Source organism: Podarcis raffonei, chromosome 6, assembly GCF_027172205.1.
Source record: "Podarcis raffonei isolate rPodRaf1 chromosome 6, rPodRaf1.pri, whole genome shotgun sequence".
Classification (NCBI taxonomy): domain Eukaryota; kingdom Metazoa; phylum Chordata; class Lepidosauria; order Squamata; family Lacertidae; genus Podarcis; species Podarcis raffonei.
This window is the reverse complement of record NC_070607.1, coordinates 73935807-73953598: the sequence shown is the minus strand read 5'-3', so window position 1 is coordinate 73953598 and position 17792 is coordinate 73935807. Positions and strand designations below refer to the sequence as shown.

At 43.2% G+C, this 17792-nt stretch overlaps 1 protein-coding gene across 11 annotated transcripts in view; it reads left to right on the top strand.

The window, feature by feature from the left end:
• Positions 1–17792, top strand: part of PTPRT (protein tyrosine phosphatase receptor type T) — a 603119-nt gene that overhangs the window by 220617 nt on the left and 364710 nt on the right. The window lies entirely within an intron of this gene.

Below are 17792 nucleotides of genomic sequence, written 5' to 3'. Positions count from 1 at the left end.
CAGTGGACAAACTTGCTCTGATGCTACATCTGCCCACTTTTAGTTTGCTTTTTCCTACTGTGCAGGCAGACCTCCTCCCTACCAGAAGACATTCATTCTTTCATTCCATCTCAAATTATCAGTTGGCTGGAAGCCAGCGAAAGATGCTGATGATTTAACAATGCTATTATTTAGCTGTCAGAGGCCTTTTAAAACCAGCATCTAGCTTGATAATACCTGTGATTGACCAGTGACCAGGCTTGCAAAGCCATTGAAAATGCCTGCAATCAGCTGTTGCTCAATCAGGGGCATCGCCAAAGACCATGTGTGGGTTGCAATTATGAAGCTGTGGGGTAAGCCTGAATTCCTTAGTTCAAACCTTCTAAGGGACCTGAAGAACAGCAGTCTGTGAAGCTGCACATTTTTAAAAGGATGCGTTTGAGTGTGCAAACTGCTACCAAGTCAAGCAATTTTGTGATTGCCTTGTGAAATGATTCAATGTTCTTTTTAAAAAGAGGTCTACTGTTCGCTCAGCTGGTGTTGCCCCTGAGGGCTCCTGAAATGTTTTTGAATGCAATCAATAGTGTTCTTTACCATGCATGATTTTGGACCTGTAAGCTTTAAAATAAAAATAAAAAATCCAGTATTGTGAAACTTTTTAAATGAGCACTGGGCATGTTTAGAGGTCTTTCAGCCGAATAACAAAAAAAATTAGGACTAAGGGCACAATCTAAACTCCCTCTCATCAGCAGGATTTATGGAGACTTGCATTGCAGCCCTGATTCTCACAATGGCCATGGTGGAGAGTTGGGCAGCAGGATGGTCTTTCCTGGTCCTTACATAATAACTGCATCAGTTCCAGGATCCAGGGCTGACTCAGCTCTCCCTACCCTTGGAAACCTTATTTCTGGGCTTACCACAGGCTCCCATGGGTGAGCAGCCCACCCATTGCTTGTCTGTCCGCCTGCACATTTGATCAGTGAAAGGGGGAGGCCAGGGTCAAAGGGAAGTCAGCTTAGCTAGGAAAACTGGGGAAGGGGAGGGAGAACACCCTCTGCTTAATTTAACCTTTCCAGCCCAGTGGAAGTGGAGGTGGATTTCTCTGGTAACCCAGAGAATATATATAAGCTGTATATAAACGTTTAATTCAGTGCGGTAGAGCAAGATTGCAACAGTTTGAACTGAGGGAACCAGAGATGTGTTCATATTTATTTTACTTACTCAAAGTTTGCACATTGACACATCTTGACCCTGTTCAGCATCTGCCTTTAGGAAGAGTTTGCAAAGATGTATTGAAAGAGCAACATTTCAGCCAATGTGCCCCCAAATCCCATAGAACTTGAAGCAGTGGTAACAGTGACTAGTGACTCTGTGTACTAGGAATAAGTTTTCTATGCTGACTCTTGTCTGGCATCACCACCATCATTATTTTGATTCATGTGTTTTGGTATATTTTAGTTGTGCAGTGGGGCTCCCCCCCCCCCGCAATGCACCTCTTGTGATTGGCTAGGGAACAGGGGGTCGAAAGAGATCCCAGAGCAGTGTGCAGGGGAAGGAGAGGAAGGCTCAATCCATCTGGCAGGCCGAAATGCTTTCCCTGATGGAACAATTGCCTTCATGAGATGCTCGATTCCTCCTCTTCATTTTTATTTGCTTGTTTGCTACATTGCTAAATCGATTACCTCAAATGTTGGGGTCATGGAGGCATCCATATATTTTAATGGGAAATGCCATTGTTTCGAAGCTGCGTTGTCATGTTTATGTTTGTAATTAAAACCTCTCTCTTCTCTAAAGGTTGTCAATGATTACACCTGTTGAGGGTAGAAACATCAAATGTTGGAACATTGCAGACGCATTAAGTCACACATTATCCAGTCACAAAAAAGATTAAGCAGCATATCAGTTGATGTATTTGTTGCTGGGAATCAAGGGGGGGAAAGAGTTCAGCTGCACTCAGCTCATGCTTGCAGACTTTTCATAGGCACCTGGTTGGCCAGTTTGAGAGCAGGATGCTAGACAAGATGGCGTTCTGGTCTGATACAGTGGGGCTTTTCTTCTGTTCTTACCCTGCTTGGAGAAAGGTAAAACTGCTTACTGGAGTTGTCTTGCTTTAGTAATTCCAATCCTAATCCAACAGGCAGGAACAGTAGACCCCCTCCAATCTGGCTTTGTGGAAGAAAGGTAATAGGTCTTGGGTTATCTGCATACAGAACTGGTGTGAACCGAGTGATTACAATTCCATTTACTAGACTTTCCCCAGTAGTTTTGTGGACGCAAAATGTACCATGTGAACCAGTATGGCCAGTCGAAGTAGATTAAAGCACAACATGAAGTAAACAGATGTTTTGCAGTTAGAAAAGTGATGGGGAAAGTGTTGAAAAATGTGGAACTAAAGGATTTAACAGGAAAATGTCTTAACAGCCTGTAAGCCAATCAGCACGAATGCTTATTGTCATATTACATTCCTGCAAATAAATCAGAAAGCTCAATAAGGACTGGATATATCTGTAAGCTTTATGTTAAATAAATCATTTTGAGGAGCCCCTAGTCTAGGAGGCTCTCTTCTGCCCTCATGTTAATGGTGTCTATTTTGAAGCCAAGTCAGAACAAGAGTAGAAGTTGGAAGCAATGCTTAATGTCAAATATTCTTTGGACAACAAATTTCTATCAACTTGACTCTCATTATAGGTTCCATAGTTTGACCTGCTCTAATTGGTCTGCTCTTTTACTTCTGTATGCTGGCATTCAATGACCATTACCCACTGAAAATACCTTGGTGAATTCTTCTGACGCCATCATTTAAGAATTGCCAAAGAAGGCTTTTTGGCATTGCCATCATCATCCCAAATTAACTGCACTGTTGAAAGAACATTTTTGTTAATGTAATATATTGCTGTTTCCAGTTGAGCAATCCTTTCATTTCTTCTTTATTATATTTCTAATAAAAAATGAAATGAACAGGTTCTTTTTGTCCTCTGTTTTATCACAAAGCATTGCCAATGCAGTGTTCCTGTTTGGATGATAAATTGTGTAGGCCCTTCAGTAAGTAGATTTGTGTGTTGGGGTTTGTTTTGTTTTTATCATTTGAGAACAGTATCTGTGTGTTTTTCTGACACGAGTCTATTGATTAGCTTCTTTACGGAGCAAAGGGGAGGTGCCTTCAAGCACACCAAAGTTTGAAATTACTCCTTAAAATGGTCCCCACCCCATAATTCAGCATTAAAGGTAAAAGGACCCCTGACCATTAGGTCCAGTCGTGGCCGACTCTGGGGTTGCGGCGCTCATCTCGCCTTATTGGCCGAGGGAGCCGGTGTACAGCTTCCGGGTCATGTGGCCAGCATGACTAAGCCGCTTCTGGCGAACCAGAGCAGTGCACGGAAATGCCGTTTACCTTCCCGCCGGAGCGGTACCTATTTATCTACTTGCACTTGACGTGCTTTCGAACTGCTAGGTTGGCAGGAGCAGGGACCGAGCAATGGGAGCTCACCCCATCATGGGGATTCGAACCACCGACCTTCTGATCGGCAAGTCCTAGGCTCTGTGGTTTAACCCACAGCGCCACCCATGTCCCATTTAATTCAACATTAGGGGGATTTTTTTCCCAGCTCAGGGGATGCATTCCCTTCTGACCACCTTGCAAGGGGCACATGCTAGTAGTGGGTGGGACAGAGGCAAAAGTAAATGGAGCAGTAACTTTTGTACTGTAGGATACTTTCTGCACCCACCTACCTCTATATCATCTATCTAGACAAGCAAGAGGCATTATTGGTACTTCAAGGACACATTTCAGCCAGGCAAAAACACTTGTGCTCCAAGCAGAATCAGTGAGGTGTGTGACCTGAGAAGACAGCGTGTGGTCTGGGGCGCATTTTGAGGGCCAGAGACAGAGAGACCCGGGGGGCTGCGTTTGGCCCCTATTCCTGAGATTCCCCACTTCTCTATTTGTTCCGAGCACAATTCAAAGTGCTGGTGCTGACCTTTCAAGCCCAAAATTGCTTCAGTATATCTGGAGGAGCATTTCCACCCCATCGTTCTGCCCAGACACTGAGATTCAACTATGAGGGCCTTCTGGCAGTTCCCTCACTGCGAGAAGTGAAGTTACAGGGAACCAGGCAGAGGGCCTTCTTGGTAGTGGCGCCCGCCCTGTGGAACGCCCTCCCACCAGATGTCAAAGAGAACAACAACTACCAGACTTTTAGAAGACATCTGAAGGCAGCTCTGTTAAGGGAAGCTTTTAATATTTGTTGAATTATTCTACAGTGGAACCTAGAGTTGCGGACGTAATCCATCCTGGAGGCACGTCCACAACTCGAAGCGTTCGTATCCAGAAGTGGCGTGTCTGCGCACACGCATGGTGCGACTTAGCTCTTCTGCACATATGCGAGTGGCAAAACCCAGAAGTAACCGTTCCAGTACTTCCGGGTTGCCGCGGGGCGCAACTTGAAAAGACATAACCTGAAGTGGATGCAACATGAGGTATGACTGTATTTTAATATTTTCCTGGAAGCCACCCAGAGTGGCTGGGGAAACCCAGCCAGATGGGTGGGTGGGAAATAAATAAATAAATAAATAAATAAATAAATAAATTCACAATAGTTTTTAGGTGCTGGAAGTTAGATTTGTGCCAGAGTCATTCCACCTGCATCCTGTTAAATGTGCATTTGGTACTCTACTGTCTATAATGATTTAGCTTTTAAGCAATGTGGCAGCTGAAAGGTGATACCGAAGCAGCCTCAACTGAGCTGGTCACGAGGGGTCCTTCTTGGTGGCTCATTTCTTCAGCTGTCATCTGCAGGAACACAGTCATGTAATCTTAATGAACAATGTGCAAAGCCATTAAAAACTCAATTATGGCTTTCTTTTTTACTGTAGACATGAGAAAATGCAATCATAAAGTGCTGATGTGTAAACACAATAGGCACCATCTGCTACCAAGTACGATTTCGGCTCTGAAAAGAGGATATATGTTGCAGATGCATCAATAATAGGAGGCTTATCAAGGCATCATTATGCATCAGGGAGGGGGGAAATGAAATTTATGAGCATCTAGGGAGCACTTCGTGGTTTAATCCCCCAATTTTAGTGATATATTCAATAACTGTAGCAATGCAAGGACCAGTTTAGGCTTCATTTTTTTTTTAGTATATATATTTAAAAGAATTCATGTTTTACTTAATCCTGATGATCTAAGCATATAATAAAATTATATATTTCAAAAATCTCAATGAAACTGGGAGCAACAAATATTAATTATGCTAACCTGTTGAGCAAACCACATAAACCAGGCAGACTTGATATCAGCTTGCTTGAAAGACCATGTGCCCCTGTGTCTACATTAATAAGTACAAAAACCCTGGCCTTTCACAGCATGCAAAATATCTCCTTTCCTCAGCTGTAGGATTATATTGTCTGTAGCCCTGACATGTTTGCAAATTTGAAGATGAAAATAGCAAATGGCAATATGGATGGATGAATGTTTAATTTAGGGAGGAAAATGATAAAACACAGATATAAGGTTGGCAGTGTTCCAGAAAATAAGCAGTGCTGGAAATATGAAGAGAAATAATATTTGATGTTATTCTCCGGTTCCTTTCTTCATTCAGATAGAAAGAAATTCAGGTGATTCTTAATAGCAACAAAGTGATTGTTTATAACCATTCAAGTTTGGCCAAAGTTTTCTTCTATGGCTGCAACTTAAAAGACATGTTTGCCGACCAGTCCCATTCAACAATATGGCCATATTGTCTGAATGAATTTGGGAATGGGAATGGGTTGCCTACATTAACTCTGTCACTTATTCATGTTCACAACTTCTGAACCAATCCTGCATGCATCATCAGCATGCAACATGATGGCTCTGGTCTGCCTCCATGGTCAGAGGCTATAATCCTTTGGAATATCAGCTGATGAATATCAGCTGCCCCACAGCTGAGGGGGAGGCAGCGGAGAGGCTCCAAGCGTCAGAGAGCCTCACCCTGCTCCCATGAGTGGATCACCCCTCCCCCATCGGCTGCTTGCTCTGCCCCCACAGGTGGATTGCCCTGCTCCCAGCTGCAGGACACGCCCCTGCACCAGGCCCCCAAGCGGCTAGCTATGCCACTGCCTGATCCTTCTTTATGTCCTTAGTAGTGGGCTAGGTTCAGGCCAGTTTCAAGGGTGTGTGAATGTAGTGCTCCAAGTCTCTCTACATGGCCCATGTGACTTCTCCCAAGGCTGCATCCTCTTGTCTGATTGGAATGTGTTCTTAAACCATGGCAATGCTTCTTGCTTGCCTCAGTAGAGGTATAGTCATACCTCGGGTTACAGATGCTTTGGATTGTGCACCACGCCAAACCGAGAAGTACCGGAACAGGTTACTTCCGGGTTTCGGCACTTGCGCATGTGCAGAAGTGCCAAATCATGACCCACGCATGCACAGATGCGGCACTGTGGGTTGCGAACTCTGCGGGTTGCGAACGTGCTTCCCGCACGGATCACATTCACAACCCAAGCATCCACTGTACTATTATCCTCCATATTTTAGGTGGTGGTGGAGGGTTGAATCAGTTCTCCACATTTCTGCTGGAATTCACATTAAAAAAAAATCCTCATGAAAATGATTCAACATTTCATTTCATTTTTCTTGATTTCATTTTCCTAAAAGGCATTCATTGCTTGGTTGTAAAAAACCCCCAACAACCCTCAAAGCCAACCCTCAAATCGAGAAAAATTTACAGCAATACTATAAAACACACAAAAGTTAAAGTACCAAAACAGATTAAAATTCCCTCAGCATTTCTAAGCATCTGGATAGGATAGTCTAAACCAGAATGTTTTTAGCAGATGCCAAAAAGAGTACAGTGAAGGCACTTGCTTGATATTGTTATTATTTTTATCGAAGCTTTTTCATAACAAAAAGCAATAAAAACACCATTCTAAATAACACACACACACACACACACACACACACACACACACACCACCCTTGTCTCACAAAGTGCCTTCTTGATATCAGTAGGCAGGGTGTTTCAAAGCATTTGTTGTTGTTTAGTCATTTAGTCGTGTCCGACTCATGACCTCATGGACCAGAGCATGCCAGGCACTCCTGTCTTCCACTGCCTCCCACAGTTTGGTCAAACTCATGCTGGTAACTTCAAGAACACTATCCAACCATCTCGTCCTCTGTCGTCCCCTTCTCCTTGTGCCCTCCATCTTTCCCAACATCAGGGTCTTTTCCAGGGAGTCTTCTCTTCTCATGAGTTGGCCAAAGTATTGGAGCCTCAGCTTCACGATCTGTCCTTCCAGTGAGCACTCAGGGCTGATTTCCTTCAGAATGGATAGGTTTGATCTTCTTGCAGTCCATGGGACTCTCAAGAGTCTCCTCCAGCACCATAATTCAAAAGCATCAATTCTTTGGCGATCAGCCTTCTTGATGGTCCAGCTCTCACTTCCATACATCACTACTGGGAAAACCATGGCTTTTACTATACGGACCTTTGTTGGGAAGTTGATGTCTCTACTTTTTAAGATGCTGTCTAGGTTTGTCATTGCTTTTCTCCCAAGAAGCAGGCGTCTTTTAATTTTGTGGCTGCTGTCACCATCTGCAGTGATCATGGAGCCAAAGAAAGTAAAATCTCTCACTGCCTCCATTTCTTCCCCTTCTATTTGCCAGGAGGTGATGGGACCAGTGGCCATGATCTTCATTTTTTTTGATGTTGAGCTTCAGACCATATTTTGTGCTCTCCTCTTTCACCCTCAATAAAAGGTTCTTTAATTCCTCCTCACTTTCTGCCATCAAGGTTGTGTCATCTGCATATCTGAGGTTGTTTCAAAGCATAGATGCTGCCAAACTAAATGATTGAGTTCTTATACTGTAAATGCAGAACAGGAATTATGTGGTACTTCTAGGAGTGCCAATTCCACCAATCGATTCTCCCAATTTTTGTATGAATTTCTGCTAACAGTTTGATATGCAGTTTGAATATAGTCCACATCTTTTCAATCAATCTTGCCTAGTACAATGTATTTTATATGTGGTTTTCACAAATGTATTTATTTTAATGCAGAATTTTACCTAATATGCATTTTTTGTAAACATGATTTGGTTGGAAAACTACCATAAAATTCGGATTAATGTGAATTTTGAAGGCCAGCTGTGTTTTGATTGTAATGTTGTTTCTCAGCATTCAGATTTGATAAGATCAGCTTCAAATGTGAACTGAATCAAATTTCTCCCTCATCACTAGAAGAGACCTGTTGGGTCAGGCCCAAGGCATCCTGTTTTCACAGTTACTAGCCAGATGCCTATGCGGTGCCCACAAGGAGGAGAGGGTTGCAGCAGCAATTTCCCCTCTTCTGTTCCTCACAGAACTGTTGACCAATCTGCACAGCCCCAACTTAGCTGCTGCCTCACCCCTCCCCGCAGTAATCCCTACTGAGAAGCTACAGCCCTGGCTGTGCCCACCAGACATGCCCCTCTTGGCTCCCCAGCACTTGGTATTCAGAAGCATTGGCACCTGTCAGTCTTGAGAGACAATGAAAAAGTGTTCCATTAGGGGTGAAGTCAAACTGTTGGAGAGTTACACTGCCTTCTGTGGCTGTAGAGACAGGAGATACGTGTTTTATTGTAGCTGGGGCAGATGAAGACGTCTAGTTATGCTGGGGCAGATGCACCATGGAATTTCTTCTCTCTGCACTGCTCCCAATGGTCATTTCTCCTCTGGTCATTGCCATGGCTACATGTCCTAACTGTCTGTCTTGAGGCATTGTGGTCATCAGCAGGGGATTCCCATACATTGGGCTTCACATTGTCAGTGTCACATTTGTGTCACATTCGCAGACATCTTTGTAATGCAGGCCAACAGGCCTTGTGCCCAAGACCAGCTCTCCGCAAAGCACATCATTGGGGATCCTGCCATCTTCCATTCTGTGTACATGAGCAAGCCAGTGTAGACGTCGCTGAGACAGAAGTCTGAACATGCTGGGAAAGTGGGCTTGGAAGAGCACATCTTTGTTTGAGACTCTGCCCTGCCATTCAGAAGTGCACTGCCCCCAATATTGCAGGTTGTACACCCCAGACATGATTAAGTTCAAGGTAGGTAAAGGACCCCTGGATGGTTAAGTCCAGTCAAAGGCGACTATGGGGTTGCACCGCTCATCTCGTTTACAGGCTGAGGGAGCTGGCGTTTGTCCACAGACAGGTTTCCGGGTCATGTGGCCAGCATGACTAAACTGCTTCTGGTGCAACGGAACACTGTGGTGGAAACCAGAGCGCATGGAAATGCCATTTACCTTCCTGCCACAGTGGTACCTATTTATCTACTTGCACCCGTATGCTTTTGAACTGCTAGGTTGGCAGGAGCTGGGACAGAGCAAGGGGATTTGAAACACCGGCCTTCTGATTGGCAAGCCCAAGAGGCTCCATGGTTTAGACCACAGCGCCACCCGCATTCCAACATGATTAGCATCCTTCATTGTAAGTGGCAAGTGGCTAAATGGCATTGGTGATATTTGTACTGGGGACTTGCTGATTTTCCAAAACTTAGTCTCTTAGGTATTTAGGATGTTGATTGATTGATTGATTGATTGAGAGATTAAATTTATATCCCTTCCTCTGAAAGAATCTAAGATATCATAAATGGCAAAATTCAGGCCTGAATATTTAACTCGGAACCCCAAGAGCACAACCTTATCTGCTAGAAACAGAAGTTATTTTCACTGGATCTTAAATAATCTTGTAGGATATCTTAACTTTGGGATTTGGATTCAGAACATAGTTACTTAAAGCATTAGCTAATAATGTAATATTTTTAAAAATCTAAAACTACCGCTCAACATAAAAACAATAAAGAAAATTATTAAAATAAAAAGACAGTATAAAACTAGTAAAAATATAGTATAAAAGCATATAAAATAGTAATTTGGGGGATTTAAAAGTTCCCAAAGGCTAAAATAAGTACAGATAAAGATTTTTCTTAAGATGGTGTCTGCTCCAGATTATTTTTTCATAGCTGAATGCAGACTGCTCCCAGAGTACTTTGCTTGCTGTAAAACTGCTCCCAAGGTCCTGGAATATGTGATTTGGACTTTGGCCAAGCATCTATATGATGTGGTAAGCTCATTCATGCTTTTCCATTTAGCTGGGCTCTTCTCTTGAGAATCTGCATATTTTCTCTTGTCTAAAGGATGCGGTGTAGGTGGTTAGGAGATCAAGCAAGACTTCACATGCTTTTCCTCCACACCCCGAGTGTTCTCTTTGTATGCAAGTATGTACACTCATTCTCTCTCATCTCCATTTCTGCTGCCCATTGTGTCTATATTTGGCACGATCCATTTTAAAACAGGGAGAGTCACACACATTTCTGTTGTGTGTAATTGCAAAGCAGTGGAAAAGCTTATTTGGGCAAATGCTGCCATTGTCTCCTCCTCTAAGCCTACTACATATGGCTGCTCATTGATCAGAAATGATCAGAATGTTTATCCGGCTCATCTGGGTGTCTGTCACGCTGCTGTAACATGGCATACAAAAGAAAAAGTGAAGGGGGGGGACACCCTAACTTCAATAGGTTACTAGTGAGGCAAGCTTTCCCAGATTCAATCTTCTATGAACTGCATGGGGGCCAACAGAGAGATAACGTTTGCAGCATGACTTGGCAGCTGCATCGGAACTGAGAATGTCAAGAGGGCTGCATTTGATTAAAAATTACTATGCCTGACTGCTGAAATAGATATTCTTTCTTCTCTTTCTCTGCCCCCCTCTCCCAATCTCTTACTACTTTTGCTGGTTTTCCTCAAGGCATGTGTGCACACATCCACAAAGCAGATCTTTTAAAGAGAATTAAACCAACAGTTCTCATTATTTTTATTGCTAGAGAGGAGTGTTTTTTGTCACTTCGCTGCAGCCATGAAAGGGAGAATTTTAAACGCCTTTCTCAAAATATTCTTCTGTGGATTCCCATAGTTGTAGTGTGTGTGTGTGTGTGTGTCTTTGTATGAGAGGGAGACTAAGAGAGAAGGTCAATTGTGTGTATGGGTTGGAAAACAGCTACAAATGTAACTCTAGCAGCATGGTGGGATGGACTGTGGAATACAACCCTTATGAAGAAACTAATGAAGCATATTAGAGTTCTCAGGAGCACGAAGTTTTGAACCTGTATAGTACCTATTTATCCAGTACACTGTTGCCCCTTCACCACCAGCAACCCATTGCTTACTCTGTTTTTAATATTGTAAACCACCCTGAAACCTTAGGGTGAAGGGCAGCTAAAATAATAATAATAATAATAATAATAATAATAATAATAATAATAATAATGCTGCCAAGGCTATTTTCTTTAACAAGAGGAGAATACGTGCTAGATGATGCTAGGTGGAGCATCACAAGGTGATTTAACGTGGAATTGGAATTGATCGGTTAATAAGTAGCAGGGTGTTGATCTGATTCAATTAGGATGTAGAGGAGATTGGCTTTTACATGTCCCCAAATTCAGTTGCTTGGGGCCTTAGAGGATAGGATACGCTCCTTCCCTTCTTTCCTTTCAATGCAGGGTGGAAGCCAGTCAGGTTGTTACAGCATTCCTTTCTATGATTGCCAGCATTGGCCAGCTTAGCAGCTATAGACAGATAAGAGACTCAGCTACATTTGTCAATATAGTGGTACCTTGGGTTAAGAACTTAATTCGTTCTGGAGGTCCGTTCTTAACCTGAAACTGTTCTTAACCTGAGGTAGCACTTTAGCTAATGGGGCCTCCCGCTGCTGCCGTGCTGCCACTGCACAATTTCTGTTCTCATCCTGAAGCAAAGTTCTTAACCCGAGGTACTATTTATGGGTTAGCAGAGTCTGTAACCTGAAGTGGCTGTAACCCGAGGTACCACTGTACAGCAATTTGAATGTGTTATAAGCACGCAACACCAGATGGCACCAGAGAGCACAAAACATTTCTATAGAATTTTTACATAAGTTTTTCTTTTCTCTTATTATAACGTTTTAATTTCTGACTTATTTATAGTGGGGTTTTTTTCCTGTGTGTAGATCCATCCAAGGTGGATAATGGCAGACAAAGTGTGGGAACAAAAGGGAGGCTATCAGACAACAGCGCTTGGAACAGAACATAGTTGCCACTACTTTAAAAATTTTTTTATTATAGATATTTATTGAAATTTTCAAAAAATAAAGAAAAAACAAAAAAACCATTAAAAGCACATAAAATTTACATTCCTTACTATCAATAACCAATTTCCTTGACTTCCCCACACCTCCCCTTCTTGTATTCCAGTTCCAATTTTTAGCTCAGCAAGTTCTTGTCCCCAAACTTTACCTTATTTTCTTTAATTCATTTTAGTTAACCAATTTTAACTTATAAACCTCAGTCTTTATACATCAGTACTTATTCTTAAAAATCTTTTTCTAAGGTCAACCCCAATTCCCTTCCACGAATTCCCCATTTTTATATTAGTAGCAAAACAAAATTAAAAGAAACAGAATATAATTGTACACCCTTTGAATTCCCAAAGCCCCACCCCCCTTTCCCGGTTTCGAACCCCAACAAAAGTCCATCAGTCCATCTGCTGTCAGCCTGGCGACCTCACGTCCGAGGCTCTTAATTCTCTCTCAATTCCTCTCTGCCAGTTTTTTTGATAGTCCTTTATATTGAACACCAAATCTCGAAGAAGCTCTGTCCCAATAAGGTCCATGTTTCTTCCAGCCAGGCCTCCATATTTAAAAGTGGAGCCAAAATCTTGTTTCTTACTTCTCTTAAGTCCAAATGTCCCAAAAGCTCCAGTTTCCACTTTAGCCAGGTTTGTAATCCATAGGTCTTCAGATCTCCAAATAAGGAGATCTCTCCATTCTCCATTCTTTAATTCAAACCAAATTTTCATCATCCTGATCTTATTTTCCTTTGTATCCATCTTAACCAGCCTCTGGCTCTCCTTAATCATCTGTGGCATTATAGCTCCTCCTTCCTTTTCCTTCAAATCATCATGTATCTCTTTCCTCACATTCTCAAATTTCTCAGATTTCTTTTCTTGTTCAGCTGCAGAGATTTTTAGTTCAGCTGCAAAAACTTTTTGTTCAGCTGCAAAGACTTGAGTCAAGTCCCTTCCAGGCTCAGTAGTTTTATTTACTGCTCCATTCAATATTGTAACACTTGTAGCCAAAACATCACTTTGTTCTTGTAACTTTCCCAAGAGAAAAAAAGTCCTCTCCAGTTCAGCCAGTGTTTTTCCACTTACAGCCATTCTTGTAATGTCCTGAACCCCCCCTTATAACCAGCAAAGACAACAGAAACAAAGTTCTCCTTTTTCCCCAACTTTGACAGCTAGTTTGACAGCTGTCAAAGTCTTCTATATCTCTTCAGCAGGCTCTCTCACCGATCGCTCCCGGGTCTTGTGGGAGGGGTGACAATTCCGCTCTCATTATTAGCTCTTATCCTCCAGCATAATCACTTATATTGCCAAAACGTGGAGTTAATTGCTTTTATCCACAAAAGAGAAAGGTGTTCTCTCAACCTTAGTTATAAAATCCTTGCTTTAAGATGTTTACAAGGCGGGTAGGCGGACTTCCTCTTTGCACCTTACCCGGTCGTGCCTAATTCCCAAGAAAAATTTCCCTTTTTAAGTCCAATTTCCGTATTACTCACGGGTTGTTACTTTTAGTCCAAATGTTCAGAGAAAGAAGTCAGCGCTCTCCGTCCATGGCATGCGGCTTCACTCAGTAGGGGAAGCAGTCGACTCTCAGCACCGCACCGCTCTCCGTCCCCCTTTTCGAAGCCTTTAAAAAGGCTCCTTCGCGGGTCGGGGGGGCGCAAATGGTGCCCGCCGAGTCACCAGGTCCACAGGCTTCAGCGCCTGTGGTTTCTGAGGGTCCCTGCGTCGCCGCCGCGGCAGAACCCGACCCCTACTAAGCCGATTCCCTCCGGAGCTCGGAGGGAATCCGCCATTAGACGATGGCGCTAACCCGGAAGTCGCCACTACTTTAAACTTTAAGTTAGTGAGTCATAAACAAACCAACAATTTCAAATGGGTTTTCCCCCCTTTCCCCGAAACAAACCATAACAAACATCCATCACAGTTTGCCAGTTTGGACAACACAACAAGCTGTGGATGGTTAAGCAAAATCAGAAGTGAAAACTTCTGCACTTCTCCTTGCATCTGTGCTAGAGAAGGAGAGGGAATGAACAACCTGCAAAGTCATTTAGTGTAATGTCTGAATGTGGCCAGTGCAGAGTTAGATTTAGGGCAGTGTGATCAGTTCCATTGCACTGGGATCCAAGTCTGCCCTTGGCCCGTGTCTCAGATAAAGTTTTATTGGAGTAGAATTATGATCCCCACCTGATTCTGGACACCCAGTAAAAACCGTAGCCAGATTGGGGCTTAGGTGTGGTGCCACCTGACAGTCAATAGGCAACATTGCAAGCTTGCAAAAAAATAAAATGAGGAATTTAAACTAGAAGCTTCTGTCTCAGCTTCTCCCAACTCCTTCCTTCTTCTGTGTTTTTTTTTACTTTGCCTTGCAGGAAGTGGTCATTTGTTCATGAGACTCCTGGTGTTGTCCTTCCAAACTGGTTATTTCCTTGTTTCTTTTACCTTTTGTGGAATTTCTTTGTGTGTTTAGCCTCATTTTTAGTTATTCTCAGCACTCCTTTCCCCGCTCCGGTGTTTTCACACTGATTTCTTGAGACCTATTCAGTTGTTGGTTTCCTTCTCTACAGTCTTCCTAGACTCTGTATTGTCCTTTGCACTGCTGACTTCATCCATAGTAGCCTCTGGATTCCCCCCCCCTCCAGCTTTTTGCTCAGTATAGGTAAAGCTTTTCAAACCTCTAGTCATTAGCTCTCAGTGGGAAGTTAGACAGTTTCCCGTGTTTTTTGCTAACAATCACCTAATGATCGGCTATTGTTCAAACAGCTTCTTTTCCTGCGCTTAAATGGAAAGGCACAGAAGAAATGCACACTCTCCTGCCAGGAGCGAATTGCAGCAGCAAAATTACCCGTAAATGCAATAGACAATATTACAGGTAGTTCTCCATTTACCCAAGTTTTGACTCCGGCCTTCCCCACCATGGTTCAGGAGCAGCACCTGCCACTTTCAACTCTGTTAGGCAGATCTTCCCAGCTTGCCAGCCTCTCCTGCCCCATCTCTAGGGGAGTTATATACATCTCAGAGCTAGATCAGATGGTCCCATGAACTCCTCTCATTCTGGCATCAGCTCTGAGAACCAATTGCAGCTGGGGAGGCATAGCCAGGGGAGTTGACCAGATAAGGGACAGGACTGCCAACCTGGCACATCAGAGGGTGTAACCTACCTGGGAGTCCTCAGTCGGCTCCAGAGCTTCTCCCACCCTCCCCTCCCTTAGTTTAGGACATTTATTGCAGGTTAACAGCTTCTTTACAGGTATGTGGGTGCTGCTACAGTCATTGATGGTTGCTGTTGAAGGACCCGGAAGGAATTTCCCTGCATTGGCAGGTTTTGCCTTCCCTGTAGCAAAACATCACAACTTTGGCAGCTTCAGGCCTTGGGTGGAATCCTTTAGTCTATCTTCCCTAAATTGGGGGGGGGGCGTGAAGCGGTGACACCCCCCCCCCGCGGTGATCCCAGGGTTCCCTGTTAAAGGGGTTGTGTTGAGGGGAGTCATTAGCCATATGCTGAAATGTTGACAGTGCTCTCCCCTGTGTTGCGGCGAAATGGGGGGGGGGGGACTCTCTGCTTAAACATATGTCTTCCAGAGCCAGCCCAAACCCCAGATAGATTGATTAACCCTGATGTGCCCCAGATACCCGGCTGGGGACTGGGAGGGATAAACGCCCAATGCCTACACCAGGGTCTTCCTACATCTGAAAATTTAATAAAGTTGTAGCCAATTTTAATCCCATAACACGTTGTCATGACTCACTATTCCACCTGGGTGTCGCCTAGGGTCGGGGGGTATCCGTCTGGGCACGCAATACAGAGCAATGCAGTTTGGCCTCAGCCTGGAGAGCATTCACCAAGGTAGTGGTAGCCCTTGTTTCACACATCCACCTTCAGTGCATATTGCCTTTTCTTTACCTTGATAACATACTGATTGCCTCTGCATCAAACAAGAGGAGATCTTTATGTGAGCCTATCAGCCTTCTAGGATCACAACTTCATGATCAACTACAATAAGAGCTTTCTCTTCCCTTTTTGCCAGTTGATTCATCTAGGAGGCCTCAAACACTCAAGTGGAGACAATTACATTATCTCCAGAAAAACATAACCAAAATTCTCTCAACTGTGTCCTCCATCCTACCCCATCAAGCTATCATTTTAATGCTGTTGTCAAAGATGCCATGGCTAATGATACTTGCCCTACCAATGATGCTGTGGGGCCAACTTTGCTCATATCCCAGTCAATGGCTCCTCTTGCACCATCGGAGATCCATTCACAAGTGCTTTTATGGGGTCTCCAGAAAAGTCTGTTAAACTTACTGTGAAAGGTATTTTTGGATACCATAAAAGCTGCCACTCAGGCTGTCAGCAGCTGTTTATTCTGTGGCACCTCACCACTTCTTTTGCCAATAGATCCTCCGTCATACTTCTTTACCTTTCCTACCAGAGTGCCTCAGTGAATTTTTAAGGCAACCTCTCCTGTTAAAAGCCATCTTCCATGCTCTTCTGATATTGAATCTCCTCGTTTTCTGACTTGTTATTTAAAAACTGAAAAAGGAAGGAGCAGGAAAGAGCTAAGATGGCAGCTTCCTGTTCTTTATTTTATTTTTTGTTCACTTGCAATGTTACCTATTGACTGCTGGGAGGTATGAAACCTAAATCCCAATCTGGTGGCTGCTTTTTACAGGATCCAGGAATACCTTGCACGATAAGTATAATGGACTTTTTAAAAAATGCATTAGCGAACACACTGTCCCAAAGAAGAGACAAAAATCAAGACAAGGGATTGGATTTGGTGGACTTTTCTTGCTTTGAGGTTCTTAAAATAGTGTTCTTAAAAGGTTGCTTTACAAATGGCAATACTTTTCAGCATGAATCATTTCCCTTCTTGCTGTGTTACAGCAGCACTATCTGTGTGACACACTGTTGATCAGAGTCTCAGCAGCTGTTACAGCATCCAGTCTCTAACTCTTGGGCTTAAACCAAACAGAACTAAAAGTTAATATTTGATTGTAAAACTAGTAACACTTCCCTGTGTGGCCTGCATTGTGTTAACTTTCCTTTCTTTCTTTAATTCATGAGGAACAAAAATAACATTGATGCCCACTCAAAAATTGTGTTCATTTGAGTGATTAGATCAGAGACATGTACAAATTGACAATTCTAAATTGCAGGAACATGCACAAATTGATAATCCTTAATTACAGAGAGAAGTCATGCATTCAAATGGTGCATCAGAGTTGTGAAATGGGCTACAAATGTGATTAAAATATAATGAATTCAAACAGCAGGAGTGTCAGGGTAGCTGTTCCAACGTGGCTCCATTTGGTCTAAGGCTCTCCTTTCTACATCTTAAGCTGGTGAAACCCCATAGTAATCCATGGCCTGCTCAGTATTTTAACCTGGTGAAACCCCACAGTAATCTATGACCTGCACAGTGGCTAATTGCTGCCGTCCAGTGGAGGAGTCACACTCCTTTGTGTGCCACTGTGCCTTGCTCTTTTCCAGTGATGTATTACAATACATTGGTACAATACAAACCAATAAATTTAGATGTGTTATAAAGGCTGTCAGCTTCATACTGCTTGAAAATGCCACTGGGAGAGCCTGGCCACTTGGCAAGAGGTTTGTACAATGTGTATGCACTTCATGCTTGGTGTGGATATTTTACTGTCAGACAATTTGAAATCCAGGGTAGAAAATT